The sequence below is a fragment of the Salvelinus namaycush genome, chromosome 6 (genome assembly GCF_016432855.1).
Source record: "Salvelinus namaycush isolate Seneca chromosome 6, SaNama_1.0, whole genome shotgun sequence".
Lineage (NCBI taxonomy): Eukaryota > Metazoa > Chordata > Actinopteri > Salmoniformes > Salmonidae > Salvelinus > Salvelinus namaycush.
Window position 1 is genome coordinate 22,184,469 of NC_052312.1, and position 10,532 is coordinate 22,195,000.

Below are 10,532 nucleotides of genomic sequence, written 5' to 3' on the forward strand. Positions count from 1 at the left end.
AAATGTAATAAAAATAAGAAACAGAAATACCTTATTTACATAACTATTCAGACCCTTTGCTATGAGACTTGAAATTGAGCTCAGGTGCATCCTGTTTCCATTGGCCATCCTTGAGTTTCTACAACTTGATTGGAGTCCACCTGTGGTAAATTCAATTGATTGGACATGAATTGGAAAGGCGCACATCTGTCTATAAGGTCCCACAGTTGACAGTTCATGTCAGAGTAAAAACCAAGCCATGAGGTCGAAGGAATTGTCTTAGAGCTCCAAGACAGGATTGTGTCGAGGCACAGATCTGGGGAAGTGTACCAAAAAAATGTCTGCAGCATTGAAGGTCCCCAAGAACACAGTGGCCTCCACCATTCTTAAATTGAAGAAGTTTGGAACCACCAAGACTTCCTTGAGCTGGCCGCCCGGCCAAACTAAGCAATCGGGGGAGAAGGGCCTTGTTCAGGGAGGTGACCAAGAACCTGATGGTCACTTTGACAGAGCTCCAGAGTTCCTCTGTGGAGATGGGAGAACCTTCCAGAAGGATAAACATCTCTGTAGCACTCAACCAATCAGGCTTTTATGGTAGAGTGGTCATACGGAAGCCACTTCTCAGTAAAAGGCACATGGCAGCCCACTTGGAGTTTGCCAAAAGGCATCTAAAAGACTCAGACCATGAGAAACAAGATTCTCTGGTCTGATGAAACCAAGATTGAACTCTTTGGCCTGAATGCCAAGCGTCACGTCTGGAGAAAACCTGGCACCATTCCTACGGTGAAGCATGGTGGTGGCAACATCATGCTGTGGGGATGTTTTTCAGCGACAGGGACTGGGAGACTAGTCAGGATTGAGGGAAAGATGAACGGAGCAAAGTTCAGAGAGATCCTTAATGAAAACCTGCTCAGGACCTCAGACTGGGGTGAAGGTTCATCTTCCAACAGGACAACGACCCTAAGCACACAGCCAAGACAACGCAGAAGTAGCTTCGGGACAAGTCTCTGAATGTCCTTGAGTGGCCCAGCCAGAGCCCGGACTTGAACCTTTATCGAACATCTCTGGAGAGATAGGAAAATAGCTGTGCAGCGATGCTCCCCATCCAACCTGACAGAGCTTGAGAGGATCTGCAGAGAAGAATGGGAGAAACTCCCCAAATACAGGTGTACCAAGCTCATAGCATCATACCCAAGAAGACTCGAGGCTGTAATCACTGCCAAAGGTGCTTCAACAAAGTAAGGGGTCAGAATACTTATGTTAATGTGGTATTTTATTTTATTTCTAAAAACCTGTTTTTGCTTTGTCATTATGGGGTATTGTGTGTAGATTGATGAGGAAAATAAACAATTGAATACATTTTAGACTAAGGCTGTAACCTAACAAAATGTGAAAAAAGTCAAGGATCTGAATACTTTACGAATGCACTGCAGCTATCTACCTACCTAGATATTAGCAACATACATTTATTTTACCAGATCCTCTTCTGCTTCAGCCGGTGGAGATTTTTTCTTATTTCTGACAATTATATGAACAAGGTGAAATCTATTTCAATTGATGGTGTCAGAATGCACTGCTTTATTAAAGCAATTCAGAACTAACTTGTTATGTTGCAGACTCGAAAGCCTGATTAACTCATTGCAGAATGTATCCATAAGGATGAATGAATACGCATATTTATTTGACAATACACCTAATCACCCATCAATCACATTGTTTTAAAGAAATCAAAATAGTAAACAATGCATACATATGCCTTTTATACGCAAGATAACATATAAACATCTGAATTTAAGTAAACATTAAATTATTTATTCATCAATGCCACAAACCTTGGACATCGAAGAGCAACGTATGAACTATTGTTACTATCCAAGAGAGCACAGATTCTTCTGCTTTTCCCTTTTAGGAATTAGACCAGTAAAAATAACACAAAATGTAAAACAGCATATTGTGCTTTTTAGGGTGAGTTACAAATGGATACAGGCTGCTTAAGGTAGGTTTTATATAAGATACTAGGTCAACTCCAGCAGAATGAGAAACACTTAGACTCAAAACAAGGAAGCCATGCCTAAACGCAGCTACTGTATATCAACACCCTTGTAAATTTAACAGGTCCATGTTGCTGGCAATTGTAAGCAGTACATTTACCACTGCATTCAGTCTGAACCCCAGAATAAGCAGGACCGCATTACACAGGTGACAAAAAGGTAGTAAAAACAGTACATCACAACACGTTTAAACATGTTATCAAATCAGGAGAAGAAAAGGCAAAGGAAGCAGCATAGGGAAAATGGGTGAAGGTAGGGTGGGATTACAGAGATAAGAAGGAGAGTTCCAAAGTGTTGACACAAATGATAAACTAAGCAATACGATGCAACAAACTACTACACATATGAAAGAATGTACTCCACAGGCCAGTACAATAGCCTACACATGGAGGGGTACCTAATGGCACATACAGGCTGTGTGCAGCAGTTAGTGGTTATGAGATGGTTTGGCTTGGAAAGGTTTTTTCACCTGGTCACAGACAGTCGATGTGTTGTTCACTGAAGTTCACAAGCGAAGGGAAAAGGTGAGAGGAGGAGAGCACGTAGATGCGAAAAGGAATTATACAAAGATCAAAGTTTACATGCTATTTGCATGTGGCTGCTATGAAGGTGAACTGTGTTTGCGTGTGATTAGTTGTGTATTAATTCCGCCGATTCTGTTGAAAAACAATTCTTAAACAGAACAAAACAGGAATAAACATACCTGAATTTGTCCAATATAAACTCTTGTTTGCAACTGTTGGACTAATGATTACACCCTAGATCAGCTAGATGCAGGCAAGAGTGTGCAAGGCGGTATTGAATGTGTCACTTTCTGTCACCTTGATTACTCAAATTTCTCGACCTGTGCACCTGTTGTAAACTTTTATTCATAGGCTAGGTTGTAGCAACCTCATCATGGGTATAAGGAAGTAGTAGCCTAAATCTATCGATGTTACATTGAGATGAGTGAATGGAATATGAATGACAGTCATCTAATATGCTGTAATAGAAATAAGTGGCCGATTATAGGGGTGGTAATGTGTGAGGTAATGGAGCCCAGGTGTTCCTCATGATGACGTACAGGTGCGTGTAATGATTGATGCCAGGTGTGCGTAATGATGGATCCCAGGACCGGTGGTTAGTATACAGTCGACGTTGAACCCCGGAGGGTAGGAGCGGGAGTAGACATGACAGAACCCCCCCCTGACGCGCATCTCCAACCTCAGGATGATGCCGACCAGAGGGACGGACCCTGAGGATGAGGAGCGGGCCAGTCCGAGCGGCAAAGGTGGAAATCACGGATGATGTTGGGGTCCAGAATGGTACTGAAGCCGACCCCCATGACGTTGGGAGTCCAGTAGAGATCTGACGGCATAGGCCAGACCAGGGGGGGGCGGAGGGGTGTCGTGGGGGACAGCATCAGCTAGGGGACCAGGAACCACCGGCCTGAGAAGGGAGACATAAAAAGAAGGTGAGATATGGTAGTCACTGGGAAGCTGTAACCTACACGTCACCTCGCTGATCCTCCGGAGAACCTTGAACGGTCCCACAAACTGGGGGCTCAGCTTTTTACAGGGCAGGCGGAGTGGGAGCTTCCTGGTAGAGAGCCAGACACGATCCCCAGGGATCGTCCATGGAAGGAATCGAGCCCTGACTCCTCAGGAACCTTCCCAGCTCCTGGTTTATCCTCTCCACCTGCCCGTTGGACTGAGGCCTATACCCGGAAGTGAGGCTGACTGTGACCCCGAGCTTCTCCATATAGGCTCTCCATACCCATGATGTGAACTGGGGGCCACGGTCAGAGACGATGTCCTCCGGAAGACCATAATGCCGGAAGACCTGCTGGAATAGTGCTTCAGCGACCTGGAGAGCAGTAGGGAGACAAGAAAGATGGATTAAAGGACAGGATTTTGAAAATCTATCCACAACCACCAAAATGGTGGTGAAACCGTCAGAGGAGGGGAGATCAGTAACAAAGTCAATGGATAGATGGGACCAGGGAAGCTGAGGCACAGGAAGGGGAAGGAGTTTCCCTGCTGGAGTGTTCCAGGGGGATTTGGTTTAGGCACATACGAAAATGGAGTTGATGTAGCGAGTGACGTCCTGCGCCAAGGTGGGCCACCAGTACTTCTCAGCGATGGATTGATTAGTGTGAGAAATACCTGGATGTCCAGCAGAGACAGCTGTTTGTGCCCAGGTCAGCAGCCAATCCCTTATCCCCATGGGAACATAGATGCGCTCGGGAGGACAGTAAGGGGGTCCGGGCTCCCTCTCCAAAGCCTAGCGAATGTCCACATCTACGTCCCAGACCACTGGAGCTATGTCTCAGGAAGGGATTATAGGTGCACTCTGGACAGGACCCTCTCCCGAATCGCAGAGACGGGACATCGGCCTTTGTGTTCTTTGAACCTGGGCGATAGGTCAGCATGAAGTCGAACCTTGTGAATAAAAGGGCCCACCTTGCTTGGCGCGGATTCAGCCTCCCCGCTGTCCATATGTACTCCAGGTTCTGATGGTCGGTGAGGGTGACGAATGGTTCCTTGGCGCCCTCCAGCCAGTGTCTTCACTCCTCTAATGCCAACTTCACAGCCAGGTGCTCTTGATCGCCAACGTCGTAATTCCTCTCTGCAGGGGACAGTTTCTTAGAATAATATGCACAAGGATACAATTTGTGGCTGATTTGGTAGCCTAAGTAGGAGACAGTCTTCTGATGAAATTGGCACTTTTAAGCCTTGATGAACAGGTGGTTAGCCAGGAGGCGTTCCATGACTGCTCGAACGTGAGTGATGTGATCCTCCAGGGTAGCCGAGTAGACCAGGATGTCATCGATATACACGACCACCTGGCGTCTGAGCATGTCCCTGAACACCTCGTTAATGAATGTCTGGAACACTGACGAAGCACTGGCTCAACCAAATGGCATCACCAAGTACTCGCAGTGACCAGACATCATGCTAAACGCAGTCTTCCACTCATCCCCAGATGAGATTGTTTACACTCCGCAGGTCCAGTTTGGTAAGGAACCTGGCCCCGCAGAGCTGTTGGATGGCTGCCGGCACCAACGGGAGAGGGTAACGGTACTTTGTGGTAATTTCATTGAGTCCTTTGTAATCAATACATGGACATGACCCTCCATCCTTCTTGGCCATGATGACGAAACCAGCCGACGCAGGAGAATTGGACGTGCGGATGAAACCTTGGAGTGCCTCTTGGATGTAATCCTCCATTGCCTGGGTCTCAACCACCGACAGAGGGTAGATGCGTCTGCGCGGAGGCACAGACCCTGCCAGCAGGTCGATGGCACATTCCCAGGGGCGATGAGGGGGAAGACAGGTGGCGTGGGTCTTGGAGAATACCTCCCGCAAGTCCTGGTATACCTCCGGGATGTTGGGCTGAAGGCCAACCACAGGACTCTCAACCGACGTGGAACCACAGGGGATGGGGAAGCAGGTCCTCCGGCATTCGGGTGACCAGTCTGATTCTCATCCTCGACTATGAGATGGTGGGGTTATGGCGTTGAAGCCAAGGGAGGCCGAGGGTGATCTTGTGACCTGGTGCACTGGTGATGAAGAAGGAGATGTTCTCCTGATGAATGGACTCTGCGGTGAGGATGAGTGGTTGGGTGATGGTTCCGGATCCTAGTGGCCGATTATCAAGGGCTTGAACCGGGAAAGGAGAGCGGGTATGAGATGTTAAGAGAGGAGATAAGGGTCTGGTCTATAAAGTTACCGGTGGCTCCCGGAATCCACTAACGCTGTAGACACAGTACATGAGGGACAGTCAACTAGTGTGATGGACACCAAAAAGAGTTTAGCAGAAAGTGATAAAGATGGAATACTCACTCCTGCCCTATGAGGTGGAAGAGCACGTATTCTGCCGTAATTAGAGTAAGCGCTCACCTCCCTCTCTGCCCTCCGGGGATGATCAAAGATGCATTTGAACAGAGACATGAACCCCTCATATGAATCTAGCTCTTCCTCTCTCCCAGACGGCCGTGGCCCATTCCAAAGCCCTCCTAGTCAGCAGAGAAATAACCATGGCAACCTTGGACCTCTCGGTGGTGGGGGCTTCCCTCTGGTGTGTAAAGTAGAGGGAGCACTGAAGTAGGAAGCCACGGCATTTAGATGGGGTACCATCATATTTATCCGGTAGGGACAAACGGGCATCGCTGACCTGAGCGGGTTGCTGAATAGGATGTTGTGCTGGATCGCTGGGTCGACTGGTTATAGAGTATCCTCCGCTAGTTGACAGCAACACCTCCTGGGTATGTTCGAGATGTTGCACACTGCGAAGAACCTCTCCCATAGCCGTCCCCAGTTGTGCGAGCTGGTCCTGGTGTTGACATAGAAGGTATCCCTGCTTGTGGACCGTCTGGGAGATATTTTGTTCTCCTGCTGCTTCCATTGTTTGAGTCAGTATTCCATAACGAAGACGCTGTGAGTCGAGAAGCAGGTGCAGCTGAAACATTTAATAAAACAACAAACATGGAACGAGACAATATAACAGTAGCATCTTTGCATAAACACAGGATCAATACTGACTGGGGAAGGAACCTAAGGGAGTGCCAGATATATGGGAGGTAATGAGTAAGGTAATGGAGTCCAGGTGTGCCTTATGATGACGTACAGGTGCGTGTAATGATTGATACCAGGTGCGTGTAATGATTGATACTAGGTGTGTGTAATGAGGGATCCTAGGAACAGTGGTTAGTATACAGGCGACATTGAACGCCCGAGGGGAGGGGAGGAGAGGGAGTAGACGTGACACATACAGTGTACAGTCTCCAAGCAGTTTAGCAGTTACACCAGTGGACCCCGGTGGCATTAAATTGATAAAAGCTTACCTTGACTTGAAAGAGTACCAGTGTTTGAATAGGCTAAACTAGCTAGCTGCATTTGCTAGCTAAGTAAGTGAAAGTGAAAGAAATATGAAATTTAGCTAGCTCTCTCTCGCACTCTCTTGCTTTCAGTACTAGATATATTCTCTGATCCTTTGATTGGGTCAACAACATGTCAGTTCATGCTGCAAGAGCTCTGATAGGTTAGAGGACGTTCTCCGGAAGTTGTCATAATTACTGTGTAAGTCTATGGAATGGGGTGAGAACCATGAGCCTCCTAGGTTTTGTACTGAAGTCAATGTACACAGAGGACGGAAACTAGCTGACTCTGGCTACACCATGGTGCTACCCTACAGAATACCTTTTATGCTATTGTAGACCTTATTATTAATACATTATTTTTTAATCAGTTATTTGGCGACGTGAGTATATTTAGTATAGTTTTATCTAAAAAGGATAACTGATATTGTTTCACTATTTTTATGAAATTCACTGAGGAGGATGGACGTTTGTTTTACTATCCTTGTGGGGACCAAAACATTTATTCCCATTCAAAATCCTCTTTTCCCCAACCTTAACCGCTAACTCTTTGCAATTACAGTTTATTGTTTCCTTTCACAATATAACAATGCAATTTAATCACATTTAACACTAAACAATAGACAGACAGGCATGAATATATATACAATAGAGAATATATTAAAGGAAACAAATATTTTAGCCCGTTTAAACATGAGCTTCTCAGTCTATCAATATCCTTAGTGATATTCAGTAATAGCATAGCAGGATTTGCAAGTATTGTGGTACCCATTTATTCCCCAGTCTATTCCGTTACCCTATGCCAAAAGCTTCCCAAACTTGGACATTTACAGAACATATGGATAATTTCACTTGTACTTTTTTATATATGTTTTTTTATTTTGTTTATGAATTCTTAAATATAATTTACTGTTTTTTTTACCCCCTTTTTCTCCCCAAATGGTAGTTACAGTTTTTTCCCATCGCTGCAACTCCCGTACGGACTCGGAAGAGGCGAAGGTCGAGAGCCATGCGTACTCCGAAACACAACCCCGTCAAGCCGCACTGCTTCTTAACACAATGCACGCTTAAGCTGGAAGCCGGCCGCACCAATGTGTCGGGAAGAAACACCGTACACCTAGCAACCAGTGTCAGCATCCTTGCGCCCGGCCTGCCACAGGAGTCGCTAGAGCGCGATGGGACAGGGACATCTCGGCCGGACAAATCCTCCCCTGACCTGGACGATGCTTGGCCAATTTAACGTCACCTAATGCCGGCTGCAACACAGCCCAGTATCGAACCAGGATCTGTAGTAACGCAGCTAGCACTGCGATGCAGTGCCCAAGACCGCTGCGCCACTCGGGAGGTCTATGTCAGCTGTACTTGATTGACATCTCCAGCATAGGTTGGATTCTATCAAACCTATTCTGTTCAGCCTCAGAGGAGTCCAATAAATCCCATTGAACACTTTAAATTGAATCAGCATCCCTCATAGGGATCTGCATCTGCATCTGTTGTACTATTTTGTTCCATTCCTCCTCTACAAATGTTACCTCTAGGTCTTTTTCACCATACAGCCTTTAGGCCCTTACAAGTTTCATTAAATCCACCTATAAGGTGGCGATATATAAGCCCTGCGGTATGTGGTCATTTTCAGAGGATTTCTATCTTAACATTTACATCAGAATATACAGGGAATTTGTTGTTTTTCAGTCCCACCGTAAACATACAATCTCTAAACTGGAGATAATGTATCTCCAAAAGTCTTGTTCCTGTAAATTATACTTGGACCTTAGTTCTTCAAAAGAGGTAAATGTGTTTTCTTGATTTAGACACCCAATGTTCTTTATCCCCTGTCCTCCTATTTTCAATTTATGGTTGTTCCATAACAAAGCAGAGCTTTCAAGAAAGGTGAATATTTCTCTCTCTTATGAATCTCACTCCACATATTTTTTGAATGGGACATTATTGGATTCTGCCATCCCACCTTTTGTTGACTCAGATAATCTGATGCTCCAAATGGGGCATTAAGTTCTTCTTCGATGTCCACCAAAATTGGCCTATTGGAGTTCTCAATGAAGAGAGAGCCTACTTGGGCAGTTATAAAGTCTTCTTGACATAATTGCATGTCAGGGAGCTTTAATCCTCCCTTCTCAGTCTTTGCCTGTAATCTTGCCAGTTTCATCCTGGCCCTTTTCCCGGCCCAAATAAAGGGAGTATTAATTTTGTCCCTAGATTTAAAAGGTACCGACAGGTATGGATAGTGGTAACATGCTGATGATGTAATTCAGTTTTGGGAGCTATGACCAATCTTTATATGCCTAGTTAAATAAAGGTTAAATAAAGAATAATATAAACAATTATAAACTGTTTCCTACCCCATAATGCGATTGGTAGCTTATCCCAGTTCTTAAACTGGAGTTGAATTTTGTTGAATAGTTGGTTAAGGTTTTCAGAAATCACGTTCTCTTGACTAGGATTTAAAGCAATCCCCAGGCACTTCAAGTTTTTAGGGACCCATTGATACCTCCAGTTAAGGAAGTCATGTTTTGATAGGGGCATTACCTCGGACTTGGTCAAATTTACTTTATACCTCAATATCTCTGAAAATTAATTTACTAGGTTGAGTAAAGGAGATATGGAGAGTTGGGGGTCTGATGTTAATAGTAATATGTAGTCTGCATAAAGCAGTAGTTTATTCTATCTACCTCCCACAGTAACCCCTTTGACTGACTGATGCAGCCTAATGGCTTTGGCTAATGGTTCTAGTGCTATAATAAATAGGAAAGGTGAGAGACAGTCACCTTGTTTTGTGCCTCGCCCTACTTTAAATGGAGATGACCGTAATCTGTTAGTGACTACTATGGATTTGGAGTCGTTGTACATAAGTGTAATAATATTCTGAAAGCCCTGTCCAAATCCAAATGTATTTAGAGTATAATGCAGGTAATCCCAACCCACTCTATCAAAGGATTTCTCTGCATCTAGGGATAAAGCTGCCACTGAAGTATCCACATTTTTTGCCTTCCAGATTACATGCAATAGGCATCTAAGATTATCAGATCAGTTCTCCACCTGGTCTGGATTTATGATTTTCTTAATTATATGATTCACCATCATAGACAAAAGTTTGGTAAATGATTTTCCATCACAATTTATCAAAGAAATTGGACAGTAGCTCCCACAGTCATGGGGATTCTTTCCTTTTTTAAGGATTAGGGCGATTACTGTCTTACTCATAGAAGGTAGGAGCTTACCTGTGTTAATCGATGTGTTAAATGTTTTCAATATCTCTGGGCTAAGCTGCTCTGCAAAACTTTTATCGAAATCACTGGGTAGCCCATCCAAGCCTGGAGTTTTACCAATGGTGCTTGTCTTATGGTTTCGGTCAATTCCTCCAAAGTAATGGGGCAATCTAATCAATTCCTGTCAATTCCTGTCTTCCGCTGTTAGATTTATGCAGGTTCAAATTCTGAAAGAACGTCTCTGCTTTCTGCATATCTAAAGGACCATCTGAAGTATAACGTTTCTGATTGAAGTCTCTAAATATATTGTTTTCTTTATGATTGGTAATCAGCATGCCTGTCTTATTTCTGATTCCACCTATTTGCTGAATTGTTTCAATTGACTGGCCAACAGTTTTCCTGCCTTTTCACCTGATTCGT